Below are 15,056 nucleotides of genomic sequence, written 5' to 3'. Positions count from 1 at the left end.
ATAGTAAAGAGCCTATTGTCTCCACCACGTCCGTCAGTCCGTCTGCATGTAATAACTCGACTCCCAGTGGATGGATTTTCATAAATTTTATATGTTATTTTTTTTTGGAAGATTTGTCGAGCCATTCTAAATTTCATAAAAATCAGAACTTTAGAAATTCGACAATTATTATTATTTATTTATTATTATTTTTTTTTTTTTTGTTCATCTGTCCGCATGTGAGATTCGCAAGTAATAACTCGACTCCCAGTCGAGTTATTACATGCGGACAGTGGATGGATTTTTATGAAATTTTATACTTGGCTCTTTTATAAAGATTTTTCAAGCTTTATATATATTATTTATTTATTATTATTATTATTTTTTTGAAGTCCGGGGTTCCGACTATATGAAGTGCAGTATATCTGGACTACATTGAAGTATATCTGATGGAAACAAACAAGATACTGTTATCTTTCACCAGGATGCGTTGGGATACCTCAATTTCAGAAATAATTTATCAAATGGTAAGCAGACGACACTATAGATATAGTGTCATATTTGCAGCATTACATAGCTTTTTATCATTTGGAGTTTGTGTGTCCTTTTGCAAGGTTCGGCGTCACTCAAAATAATTGTTTTCATAAGTCCCAAAGGGCCGAATCTTGATAATTCCGAATCCTATTAAATCCGAACATTATTTCCCATCTATCTTCATCTGACCATCGTCTGTAAGGGGCCAATGAACTAACATTTTTCCCCGATCACTGACAATCCACGATAATACCGCTGATGTTTGATTTATAGCGCCATCACACAACCGACAGACCTCATTAACTTACGGCCTTTGCTGCTGGCGCCACGAAAGAAGCATTCGAAATCACCTCTGAGAGGAACAGTCACAGTGGTATTTGTTTATCGGAGCGGGCAGCAAAGTGACTTTTCCCGGACATATAAATTTAGGTGTCCTTGTGGCCAGAGCCAATCTAATAAGGAAGAAATAGAGTAAACATCCTTTTATGCTAGAATATTAATTAAACATTATTATAGTGTATATTTAGAAAGTGGGTTTTTTAAAGGGAAATAGGCTACTCAGAAAAGTTTGATACCTTTCAGTAATACACCTACATGTGAACTGATGCATTCATAAGAAGCATATAAATGGATACAAAATTCCCATTCGAGACTTCTAATAATCACGTTAGCGACGTGAACAAGGGGCGTGGTGTGGGGTTATATGTAACCCCACTGGGCACGCTGCTATAGTACATATTATATTGTACGTACATTATATATTAGTCACTAACTGGAATTTTCCGGTTATGCTGCTGATACTTTGCGAATTGTTACGTCATGATAATTATGTAAGACTGTATTAAATTAATGAATGGGTCAAGTAATTTATGATATTAGGGGATATCTATAGGGTGTTTCGTAGCACCCTATGTAGATATCCCCTAATCTGGATCGATCCACATCCTCTACGATTTTTTTTTTTATTAAATTAACGATATTTTTTATTTGAAATGAAAATGAAATTGAATAAATTAAATTAAAATAAAAAAAATAAATTAAATGAAATAAATTTTCTGTTTATATTCTGGGACGACTCATGTATCCTAGCGCGTACCCACATCTTAATAACTAATTACGAATTGATTAAGTAACATCATAAAAAATCAATTGTTTTCACATCACTGCGCATAACTCACAACATAATTATATGTACTTAATTTTTTGTAACACTTGCTTATTACCTCTGATTTTAGCCAAGTGGTCAGTAGCGAGAGTACAATAATACGAGCTCTTTGAGTGGACCGGGATTCAAACCTGTGACTGACTGCTAAATACGATTAACGTTTGTATTGATAATTTATTATTAACTCTGTTGGTCGTGCCGGAGTATTTTTTTTTCTGTAATTAAAAGAAACAAATAGCAAATACAAATACCTCAGACCGTAAGTCTTGCAGGTCAACATTTCTGTAATATACTTTACTTATTTCCTCCTGGATTTTAATAACATTTGAAAAATAACATGCATTTCACATTTCTGCTGTGATTAATATGATGAGCAAAAAGTAACAATTCGTCATTTACATACAGTATTTAGTAAACTAATTAAAAAAAAAAAAATGAGCTCATAAAAACATGTTATATGCTTTAACAGAGAAGATTTCTTTTCTACGCATCCATCATAACGGCAACAAACAATGTCCAATGGTTCAGTGTATTAAAAAAATAATAATAATAATAAATAATAATAATTGCTTAATATCTATTCGTCCGAGTTTAACTAAATTTTGGGTAGCTCGGCAAATCTTTCTAAAAGAGACAAACATAGAATTTCATAGAAATCCATTCTCTGGGCGTCCAGTTATTACACATGAATTTAAGCAGACACATACCAGTAAAATGTTTATTTATACCATTTACATTTACAATTATTTTTGTTATTTCTTTACCATCGACAACTCCATAGCCATTTTTTTTTTTTTTTTTTTTAATCCAAACAGCCAAAGCTTCGTTACTGTTCAGAATCGGACACACTTTTATATAAACTTTTTCCATTGCTTTCGAGTCCTAAATCGATCCTGAAAACACAACCCATATGTTATGAAACACCTTGCATTTTATATGCAGCTAATTTTTGGGATTTTAACCCCTTTCTCCTCTCGATTAACAGATTAAGGTCACCCCTCCCCCAATTTCCATTGAAAAAAAAAAAGAAAAAGAAGAAAAGTGTTCAAATGGATACGAATGTTTTCTATAGCTTACTGTCAGAAACCGTAAAAAAAAAATAAAATAAAAAATATAAAATAAATAAATATATATTTATTTAAATATAATTAAATTAATAAAAATAATGATTAATTCAAAATAACTAAATTAATAAAAATAATGATTAATTCAAAATATTTAAATTAATAAAAATAATGATTAATTCAAAATAATTAAATTAATAAAAATAATAAATTTAAAAATAATAATTAATAAATATTAATTAATAAGGTGGAAATTTTTCAAAACAAAAGTACTTGTAAAAATTAGAAACTTCTGGGGAATTTGTAACATTATGTTGAAATGGAAATATAAAAGCTTATAAAACAATGTTTGTCCCACAATAAGCAAATACTCTGCATCCTCTAGCTGGGTAGAGATTTGTGAAAATTATTTACGATAAATTATCAATTTATTATTTTTTTGTGAATTTTATGTTTATTATCAATTAATCACCGTATTTTCATTATTTATCATTAAAAAATAATGCAAAATCCTGCAAAGAAAACAAAGAAACGAGCAAGATTTTTAAACGATACCAATACACAAATCGTTAAGTTTTTTATCTAATGCGCTTTGTCGTTACTGGGGGCGCTGCGCATTGCAATGTGATCATCAAAAGCTGTCTTTTGACTTAAAAGAAATTCCGTTTTGTTAATATAAAGCTTAGATACAATAATACTAAAATTATTATTTAGTGATAACGTAGTGATCAAAACTGTCAAACCTTGAACAGTTTTTGCACTCACAGAAAATAAAACCAAAAATATAGGCGTATATGTTTTTAATATATATAGTTTTAATTTTTATTTTTAGCTCTGACGTCAGTTTCCTAAATCATCCATCTCAGTTTCCACGTCCAAGGTGAGTGTAAAAATCTTAAAATTTCATATTTTCCTATAGCGTTACTTAATATATATATATATATATATATATATATATATATATATATATGACCCCTGTATGTTGCGTTGCTAAAAAGATTACCAATTTGCAAGCTTCCAATCTTATAGTATTTGCGTTAGTTAGTACTCTTTCATATGTTTTAAAAAAAAAAACCTACACATATACTTCCATGTTATACTGAATGAAACGACAGTTTACGTGATATTCGTGAGGTTGTGGTATAGTTTTTGAATCCAAATATGAGTATTTTAAATTATTTTTCATAAAAAAAATCGTCACCTCTAAACTCTATAATTTAATTATTAATTTAACCATAAACTCGCGCATCTCCTCCCGCTACCTGTATTTAGTCGCTGTTGTACGCGCTAGTTTAAATCTTATGTTGATGTTCAAAATGGCTGATTTTCTGGTGAAATCTGGTTTTTGATTTTTCTTTTTTTTTTTTCATTCAGTAAAACAAGCAAACTAACGCAATTTACACATTAAAATACACTGACGCCTCATAGCCTTCGGTTGCCTTGGAGAGAAAAAAATTAAATAAACTAAGTAATCATTATCTCCTCGACTTACGTATTTTGTGAATGGCTCCACTCAGTGACATCTATAGAGCAAAAGTCTGCGCGGTAGCACAGTGGTATTGTCACCGTCCTTCATACACCGAGTGGAAAAGGCCCGGTTCGAATCCCGTCAATAACGCGAGGAACTTTTATGGACTCTTTTCGCTCTGTGGTTGAGTTAGTTAGTCTCAGCCGTAGATAGCAAGGTTTCCTTTCCGGAAACTTGAGTTTTTCGTCCAGCAAAACAGGCAAATCGACTACACGCAATTCGCAAACATAATACACACTTGGGTAGGTTGAACCAATGTTCCGGGTGACTCTAGTGTGACATTTATTTATAGAACCTAAAGAGCTTCCGTCACTAACAGGATCAATCTAAAACGTTCTAGTTTTTAAGTTTTATAAAATCCGCATTCTTTAATGCAACCTCCATCTATTTATGAGATACGTAAAGAAACTTCTTAAGTATCTGTACGTATCTCATTACGTTTTTCACACTTAGAATATTTACCAAAGAGTTTCTTGTTTTTGATTGGTTCTTGTGGTCGCTCTTTAGAAGATTTGAATGAATGAATGAATGAATGATGCAAAAAACGCCCAAAAAGAGGGAAAGCTTAAAGGCGAGATGTCAGGAGGCTCTGTTCATTGAGAACTGTGGGAAATGGTTTCTAAATATTCCGAAACCGATTATTAAGTTAGTTTGTGATATCACCATACAGATAAAGATGACATTTTTTGCTGAGAATTTATACATTCTAGTTCGCTTGATCACACAGAATACAGTACATAACGAACACTGTCGTTAAGGTTAAGTGGGTTCAATGTTTTGATGGATGTGGAAAATTGAGAAATGTAAAATAATATTAGCATTGTCACTGTGCTCAGGGCCTGTGCTTTTTAAACGCCGTAGAGTCAAAATATATAAAAAAATAAACGACCCATGTGTTGCCTTCCTCAAATAGATGTCTATCCAGCTGACCTTTGAATTTACCCTAGTTGTCATCCTCAACTATCCGCGGAGGTAACTTATTCCAAATAATTAACAAGTAGCTGACTAAAAGAAAACTTCCTACAATCCAGTCTAAACCTTCGTAATTTGAATTTATGGACTTTAGTTCGTTTATATAGTTTAACTGCCTAGAAAAGAAATGGCGCAGTGCAAGAGCTGCCCAAGCGCAGATGCAATACTGGAATTTTAGGGTTCTTGTTTATATATTTCGGCAAGAGAAGTTTTTACAATAAATCGTGAATACAATCGTTAACGATATTCAGCAGTCACGCGAGTTTGAAAAACGGATACTGAAAGAGCGTGTGCTACTATGTCCTCGTCCCTGACCGCTCGGCCACGTTGTTCCGTCGTACTAATGGTACCGATTCGTACTGCAAGCGGTACGCGACACTATTACACATTTATGTATGGTATCCAAACTGAAAGTAAATAAACATTTTCACTCGACTGATTTCTAATTGGGCGATTTATGTTATGTAAATCACGTCCCCAGAGTTCTTGTCTAAGCGGTCAAGCTATAACAGTGAAAATTTCTTCTTCACTCACTTTACTATCTCCTCTCACAGCCTTATAGACCTCATTCAAGCTTCCTCTAAGGCGCCTAGTTGCCAAGCTCTGTAACCTCCATATTCGAAGTCTTTCCTCACATGGGTGCCCTTTTGCAGATTTACCTCTTTGGACCTTCTCAAAAAGCTCGATGCCTTTTTTGAGAAGTGATCGCTTGATAAAGGAATAAAGGAAGGGGAATGCAATTTATCCTTAACCCAATTGCATTGTCATTGTGACCATCTAGTTGGGAGAGCATATCATTGCTGAAAATAAATTTAAATCCAATTCACCAAGGATGGTGTAATAGCATCGACATAACCACAGGTTTTAAGTCCCTCTTCTGTAGAGATACTGTTTTACAAGTTGTTCGATGATTAGCTCTATCAGAACAGGATATAATTTACACCTAAATTATCATAGACCTTACCAAATTACAGTCTTTAGACCGTAATTATCATAGTCATTACCAAATTACAGTCTAAAGACTGTAATTCGATAAAGGAATAAAGGAAGGGGAATGCAATTTATCCTTAACCCAATTGCATTGTCATTACAAATTATCACAGTCCTTACCAAATTACAGTCTAAAGACTGTAAGGTAAGGTAAGGTGTAAGGTAATATCATAGTCCTTACCAAATTACAGTCTAAAGACTGTAATTTGGTAAGTCCTTACCAAATTACAGTCTTTACCAAAGTCCTTACCAAATTACAGTCTAAAGACTGTAATTTGGTAAGGACTATGATAATTTCCAGCGCAGTTGCTGGTGCATCAATTAAATTATATTTTGATTACAGGTGCATGTAAGTGATAGAATTCGACCACTTCTTTGGATCTTAATTTTAAAAAAAAAATAATAAAAATAATAGCCTCAAATTAATGTTTTGAACATTACTTAATTTTTTTTTTCAGGAACCCTTAAATCCTGATATTTTCTTTAGGCTCCGTGTATGAATATTTTGTCTAGTGCCCGAAAATTTATAAATATGGTCCTGAGTTAGATGACTATTTCTGAATAACAATATAAAATAATGAATTTAAATAAGAGGTTAGTTTGTATCAATCTCAACAAGGTCAGAAAATTAAGAAATAAATTAAAACAAACATCGTTTAATAAAGTTCAAAACTTAAGGACCTTTCTCCGATCTGGAGAACTTAAAGTTGAGGTTGCTTAAGTTTACATGCATAACGTCTTTTAATCGCCCTCCCATTCAAGAAACTTAATACATTTTAAGTTACATATATGGTAAGTTTACAAATATAGTTATATCAAGATAGTCAGATTAATATAGCGTTCTTCTATTTTATGAAAAGTATAAGTTTCACATTGTGGAAAAGTTTCTTACCGAAGAACAGTTAGGGTCCTGGCTGCTCTGGGCTTTGATGCGTGTCAGGACTCTTTCTCTCAGCTGGGTTTGATCAGTCTGAGTCCCTTGATCTGGAAGATCAGCATGGCACAGGCCATTGATTAGGGAACTGGGAACCACTATGCTTCATCTGTTTATCCGTTCCTCTCTTTCTTAGCTTCACTTGACTCCTTGCTCCGCCTCTTTTTAAAGGGGTTCAGCAACAGGGCCTCACATTTAGTTTTTTTAAGTCTTTTTAAAAGAGGTTTTCGGTGTCCAGTAGAAAGGTCGGGAGGATATGGCTGAAATGTCGAATAGGTGTTTGTCTGCCTCTGAGATTACAGTTAAACAGTGTGGTTTACAGTGAAACAGGTCGAAGGGTTGAATCTGAGAACTGTTTCTGTTTAACGGTCGTTCTTATGGTCTTATTAAGACAACGCTAGTTTGATATTGGTACCATTAGTACCACTATCTGCAGTCAGTGTTATAAACCGTCCCTTGTTGGAGAGAGCTGATTGCCAATGAAGCGTATATGGTTTCAATGTAAATACCGATATGCTCAGTAAAATACGAGGTAGGCGACTTTCTTAGACTGTTTTTTTTTTTTCTTTTAGTTCTAATGGATGGTGGCCATTTGTGGATTGTTATTAGTTATATCTGATCGCACTCAGTCGTCTGGTTTGTTGCACGCTGTCAGACACTTTGGAGTAAACAAGTAACTCTGTCAGCTGAATGCTGTTATTCAGTTATAAATGATGTTATATTGATAGTTGCTGTAATTAATTTCTAGGGACAGAGAGTTTCAATTAAAGTAAGTCTGCTTTCAGACTACGCTCATCATGCTTTCAAACTGATGCCTACCACTTTTGCATAAAAATATTCCTGTTTCCCATCTAAGAGAAGAGAAAACTCAACAAATTTATGCCTACGTGATATTTTCTTCCAAGGTCTAATTGGATTAATATTTTCGATGTTATTAGCTATGTGGCTCAATCTGTAGAGATTAAAAATGTAAGGTTTACATTTATAAAATTGACTGAAACATTTTTTTTTTTTTTTTTACTAATTTTTCAAAATAAGTGGAGTTTTCATTGTCCTTTTGAATTTCATTGTAAATACAGTATTCACAATTACCAAGCGGTTAAGAAAATTACAGAACAAATAACTGGCCATCTTCATGATGGAGGTAACGTGTAATCCTGTAGTTGGGTCAGCAAGGAGCTGAACAGTGTTGATTCCTTTTTTGTATGATTTGCAACTTTTTTGTGAATAGTATGTACGAGTTCTGGTTGATAAATTAACTTTTAAAAAACATTCAAAAGCGTTCTGGCGGCTAAATTTAAAAAAAATAATAAAAAATAAAAAAATAAATAAATAAAAAAATTTAAAAAATTCAGAAATTATATATTACCATTATTAATAAATTATGAAATATATTATTAATATTACAAATGAATAATATAATATTTAAAACATAACACAATTATATAAAAATTTCTCCTTCATTAAACATTCAGTCCTCGTAGCTGACCCAGTGGTATAGTGGTAACGAATGACAATTACTATCCTTTCTTTCTTTCTAACAAGCTAGACAAGTTACAGTTTGGTTAGATTTGTCTAGACCAGCGGGCTCCAAACTTTTTTGGTCGCGCACCCTTATTTTACTTAAAAGGACTAGCGCGCACCCCGGAATAAAAAATTAAATATATAAGTTAAATATATTTTTTATTTATAAATCATTTACATGGAAGTCATTATATCTAAAATCACATATAATTTTAAAAGATCACAAATAAAAAAATACAAAACAAAATCAAATTGAAGTTCAGGTACAAAATGTACAAAATTCAGGTACATGCACTTGAACGTGCGTGATCGATGGCATGATCAAATAAAGCCACGCGATCAAACAAAGCCGCATATTGAAGTATTAAAAAACATTTATTTATAATTTTTATTTTCAATTGCGTTTCAAAAAAACTAGTTTTCATAATTAATAAATATTGATTTCTTGCGGATTGTCTCGCGCACCTTGGTCTAGACTCTAGACCAAGCAGGCATCAGCAACCTTATGCATATGTGCCACTAGATGGCACTCAGAATATTTTCTGCTACGCGTCAGTGGTTGATGCTTTCTAAATTTACCATATGCATAATATATAATTACATTTTGGATACACTTGCCCAAGTGGCAAGTTTTAAAATTTTTTTGTGTAGTTATATTGATGAAAAATGGCGCTCCAGAGTCTAGACGGATTTCATATGTTATGGACAAGCCAGAAGCTCCTCTTTATCATAGGAAGGAAACGTGTTCATTATAATAGTTTAGAATACATAAAATATTCATTAAGTCAGCATATCTTGATTTAAATGGTTTTGAAATATCTTCTTCTTTTGATGTCGTTTCCTTATTGGAGGTTGGCGATCACCACGCTGTACCTCTTGGGCGAGATGAAAAAGATCCTCAGCTGATCTGCCAGTCCAGTTGTTGGTGTTTTCCAGACATGAAAGTTTCCTTCTCCCCACTCCTCTCTCTCTCTTTCCCTCTATTTTCTGAAAATCTTTGCTTTGGCTGAGGCATGAGCCTGCTATATCCTCTGCAACTCCAGTTCCTTGTGCTGGCATTTCTGTTCTCTGCAGCTCGTTGTGCTGCTGGCTTTCCAACAGACTCTGAAAATATGTAGCTTTTTGCGATGAAGTTTGGACTTTGTCTGAAATTTAATTATATGTAATTTGATTATTCTGTTTTTTCATATGTATCTGTTTTGGTCAAGACAGTTTTTTCTTCCCTGTACTTGGGCAAACAGGAGAGGGAGTATATTAGAGTACTGCTAAATTATGTATAACTGACAGCGGGATTGCCATAGCTTGGCTGGGACCACTTTAATTCATAAATGTAAATGTGTTTTCCTCTATTTCCCCCTTTATTATTACTTGGAGTAGTTTATATTTCTCATTTCTAAGGATGTGTCCCAGGTAGGCAGTTTTTACTTCTCTTCACTAAACTCAAGAATTCACGTTTTCTTCCTGCTCTTTTCAAGGCTTCTATATTGGTGACTTTGTCTAACCGAGATATTTTTAGCATGGTCTGTAGATCCACCTTTTTAAAAAAATAATCACCATGGCTAGTTTTGAAATATAGTATAATATTATTAAAATGTACTTATATATTTTATTTATTTATTTTTTCAAATTCCAAATAAAAATACATATATATTTTTTTTACATTTAAAAAAAATTCTGTTTACTTTTTTAAAATTCTATTTACTTTTTACTGAACAAAAAATACTTTTTTATTTCATAAAAAGCTCCAAGCATATGCCATGCGCATGCGTAGAATGCTTCTCTCCAGTCCTATGGATAATTGCTAAAGTATAATTTTCACCAATTTCTAGAAAGATATTTCACCAGCAGAAGTTATCGTTATCTAACAAAATGCAATCTTGATATTTCTGCAAAAACATCAGATTGCATAAAATGACAGTTTTCAGTGCACACGATTTACTAATGAAGATAACGAAAAAAAAAAATGCTAATAAATTAATAATAAAAACATAACGCCTAATAAATATAGCTTAACAATCCGGTTTGCTTAACTTGCTCTAAGACATGACCTTACTTCTTCCCAACTAAAACAGGATATTTATTGGCACCCATCAAGTTTGCAGACTTGGCAAACTTCTCTTTACATTTATTTTTATTTTTAATTTTTTTTTAAAAAACAAAACGTACTGAAATCCAGGAGATTTTGGCTAAGAATATGAAAACACGTTTGGCAGCCTTGGGTGATATCGAATTGGACAGTTTGAAATATGAACGTTTTTGTTTGTTTCTTTTTTTCTTTCTTTCTTTGCTTTTTGGATGTACTTTTAAGTCAGATTATTCATCGTGAATAATCTCTGTGTGTGTGAGGGGGGGAGTAAATAACTTCACCAATATTGACTGGGTTGTTACTAATTTGTATTTTGAAAAAAGTCACGATATGCGCAAAGTTAATCTTAATTCTAAATTTAGATTCACGGGACATTGTGAAAATTTTCTGCCTCGACAGGTAGCAAAAAAACCCAAAAATAAAATAAATAAATAGAAATAAATAATTAATTAATGAAACAAATAATTAATTAATTAATTAATGAAATAAATAAATAAATAAATAAATAATGAAATAAATAAATAAATAATGAAATAAATAATTAATTAATAAAAAACGAAATTAACTAAACAAGTTATATTTCATGTTAAGCTATGTTAGGTTAGATTAGTTGAGCTAAGTGGGGGGATGCCAATTACACCAATAGCATTAATTAATGACAAACACAGAGCTCCAGATTGCATATGGATCCATTTTGTCATTGGTATTCTTTTGTTATTGGTTTTGTCATTCAGATAAAAGCATTGTTTGAGTCTGTAGAGTGAGATGCAAACAGCAAGATTCTAATTTAAGAGCGCCAAATTTTATCAGGGTGAGCCGAAGCTCGTGTAACTAAGGTCGTAATGCGTATATATTTTCCTTAAAACGGTTAAATTAATTTGGTTTCTGATTTCACACAACCGACAAACCGACCTTTACAGCACACTCAATTTACATCCATAATTCACATATAACAAAGCCGGCAGAGAGCGTAGATAAGAAGCTACACTTCTGTTATTTTTCAGTTATTTCTCTTTTTTCTTTTTCTTTTTTTTTTTTTTTTTTTCAAGATTATGACGCATTGCATCAAGGTCGCCAATACTGAAGAACTGGTACAACGATTACTTTGTACTATTAAAGAAAAAATAAATCATCTCTCCTCCGTGGAACTTTTAAAATCCTTGGCTTGTTTCTACCTATTTTTCTCGCTAGTATTGCACGTTATTTTTATTATTTATTTTTTTTTTGCTTTTCTCATATTTTTGGTATATTTTCACTTGACAAAATAATAATAATAGAACATACGCCTTTGGGAATGTCATAACAAATTCTGTGCTATTTCCCACTTGGTAAACTTTACGTGCCAGGTGACGCACGCGCTAAAGAGCAAAGCCACCTGGCAAAATGCCAGCTCGCAAGAAACGTCAAATAAATGCGTAATAAAAATTGAACAGCCAGAGGTGTCAAAAAAAAAAATAAAAATAAAAAAATAAATATATATATATATATATATCAGAAGTAAGCTTATTTATTTTTGATATATAAATAGCAGCAATTCTATAGGATATGAAACCACTATGTTAAGTGGCTCCGGGCACTTGATATATTTTTTGCAAGATTACATCTGAAGAAAAGTTCTCTTGAGTCTGACCATTAACGTTGCGAGATGATGCATGGCTAACCACACTGCACTTGATCATTATGTACTGACCTTTGCACAATAAAAAAAAAATAATAAATAAAATAAAACATGTCCACACACCCACACGGATTGCGTGTTGTAAACGATGGCTAATTTGTAACCCAAATTCTTGGGTGGTGAGAGTGGAGGCTTTACAAATGGTGTACTATGAGTCACGAGGTTAAATAATCGTTAGGTTATCGGGAACATGGTAATACTGAAAGTAGAAGCTGAAGAAATTGAAAGGACATACTGTTTTTATATATATAATGTATATTATTGTTAATATTATGTAGTTACAAAAACGCAAGCGGGTTGTAAAATAAAACTTTATTCAGCTTAATTTGGTAGCTAATTTTAAGTTTCTGTTGCATTTTTTGTTAATGATTACGCAACTTATAACAATGTGTTTCAAGCAATGTTGACACTATAAACAAAAGGGAACTGCTTTTTTTCTCTTTAACAAACAGCCCAAACAGGATATTTTGTCACTCAGTGCAAACAATGATAATGACGTCCTACATGCCAATTATTATTTTATTGCCACCTAAGTAGTTACCTGTATAGCTTAAAGTAACTACTACTTGTACACGTATACACAAAAACATATCATAATCACAATTCACGGTGCATATACTTACCACAATACTGGTTTGGCATTGGCCGACCTGAGAAGCTACGCAAAATGAAGTCTTTCTTTAATTTGCATAAGAGGATTAGCACAGGCTTGCGTTTGCCGTTTAGTTCAGAAAATGCTCTCAGCCAGGGACTTATTTAAGTCCGTAAGCCCATATGCCCAACCGCAACATTGCTCATGTTCATCATAACAATCACCAAAAAGAAACAGTCTCACCGACAAAGTTTTGTCTATAATTCTGATTTCCCCTAACACTCACCCCTTTACCTCCACGTCGCCGGTGTCTGTAGGTCACAGTCCTCTTCCCGTGACGTCACATCCGATTAGGATGATGCTAACAGCTTTCTTCCTAGAAGGTGCTAACACTGGGTGATGTGACACAAGACTTTTCCGGATTTGCTTCCTATATCCTTTACTTTCACATCATGGAGGTGCATCAGTTTTCAGCTTGTTGAACATCCTAGTAGTATTTTCCAGTAACATACGAATATTATTAAAGCGTGCGATGTTTTGTAGACAAAAAGTAAGCGTTAGTACCCGTACGTCTGGTAGTGCAGTTGGGTCAGCACATGCAGTTTCGCTTAAGAATTCCTTCTGAGATGGCATTATGGGGTCCTGAGATAATGTTACTTTAACTAACTGGAACACCCTTTGAACGGACCTTGTTTGTTCTTCTGCTTTTTTTTTTTTTTTTCTGCATAAAAGCCACTAAGACGAATGAATGTGTCTATAGTTTGCATTTATTCTATGATCGGTGTGCCTGTTTTGCGGATGAAAAATCAGAGGTTTCAAGGAAGGAGGAGAAACCAGGCGATCCGCTTCCGAGACGCCGACACAGTTCTAAAAATTTATTACGTCTTGATGGGACTCGAACCCAAGAGTTACCACATAGTTTGGAAAGACAGTGATCTTAACCACTGCGCTACCACGAAGGCGTTGTTTGAAGGGTTAATCAGTTCAACTTTATTAAGCAAAGAAACGTTTTGAAGATCTGATGACCTATTTCAAGTTGCTGGTCTTGTCAATATAGATAACTGCCAGTGCTGCTTGCGAAATGATGATTGAATGCAGTGTAATCTGTCAGAATTGCTTGTACAGTATTCTCCATGATGCAATGCGAGGTCGGAGGTGATGCTCAGAAATACTTCAAAACTTTGTTCTTCCAAGAATTCAGCAATGAGAAAATACAGGTGAAACGATTTTTATTCACGATGGTGACTCCTTTCGCACTTCTCCGTTGAAATTCGTAATTGGTTGGATGGTTTTTTTTGGTTTTTTGGTAGTTGTTGGCGCATCGGCTTCTGTGGCCATAGTGCACCTCCCAAGGTTTTTGCAGTACTTTGATCCAAGCCCGAGGCGGGAATCGAACCCGCGACCTTTGAGTTGCCAGGCAGGCACTTTACCCACCTGGCTAGCCCGGTCGGCAACTGGTTGGATACCCACTTTGCGCAGACATATCGGCCGATAAGAACCGATAGGAGATTTCGCCCCATGCAATTTCTTTTTGTAGAGATATTCCGAATCAAAAATATTCATAATAAATTCTTTCTGAATATTTTATTCTTTTTAAGAATTTTTGTCTCATTACTTTTCAGACGCACTTTGTACATTTACATTCTTCCTTCTAAACCAGACGTTAAGAAATTCTTCATTAACATCTTCCTTGTCTGAAAATATCAACTGGATCTCCAAGAAGACATTTTTTTGCTCGTCAAAAAAAATTCATCTGCATGGAAACTTCTGTCTCATCTGAATGCAGACCATTTTCATTTAACTGGCTTAACAACGTTGTTGTTATTTTGTTACATCAAATTCATTGTTTCTATTTATTTTAAATTACATTATGTTTGCTCGCCACGCTGCTTGTTTGGTTTTTTTTTTCGTCCTGTTGTATACATTTGATAAAAAACAACAACAAAAAAAAAAACGAATAGGGAAAAAGGAGGTGATTATTCCTTTGTATAAAGCAATGGCAGGTCACAC

At 33.5% G+C, this 15,056-nt stretch overlaps 1 protein-coding gene across 1 annotated transcript in view; it reads right to left on the bottom strand.

The window, feature by feature from the left end:
• The window catches only part of LOC150079464 (uncharacterized), a 125,034-nt gene extending 111,912 nt beyond the window's left edge, over positions 1 to 13,122 (bottom strand). Inside the window, exon 1 of the mRNA XM_090384092.1 lies at positions 13,078 to 13,122. The gene's annotated coding sequence lies outside the window, so the exon portion shown is untranslated. The remainder of the gene's footprint in view (positions 1 to 13,077) is intronic.
• Between the last annotated feature and the right edge of the window lie 1,934 nt (positions 13,123 to 15,056).

This window comes from Mastigoproctus giganteus, chromosome 10 (assembly GCF_048544385.1).
Source record: "Mastigoproctus giganteus isolate SK-2022 chromosome 10, ASM4854438v1, whole genome shotgun sequence".
Taxonomy (NCBI): domain Eukaryota; kingdom Metazoa; phylum Arthropoda; class Arachnida; order Uropygi; family Thelyphonidae; genus Mastigoproctus; species Mastigoproctus giganteus.
The sequence above is the reverse complement of the archived record's forward strand: the minus strand, read 5'-3'. Positions and strand labels throughout refer to the sequence as shown.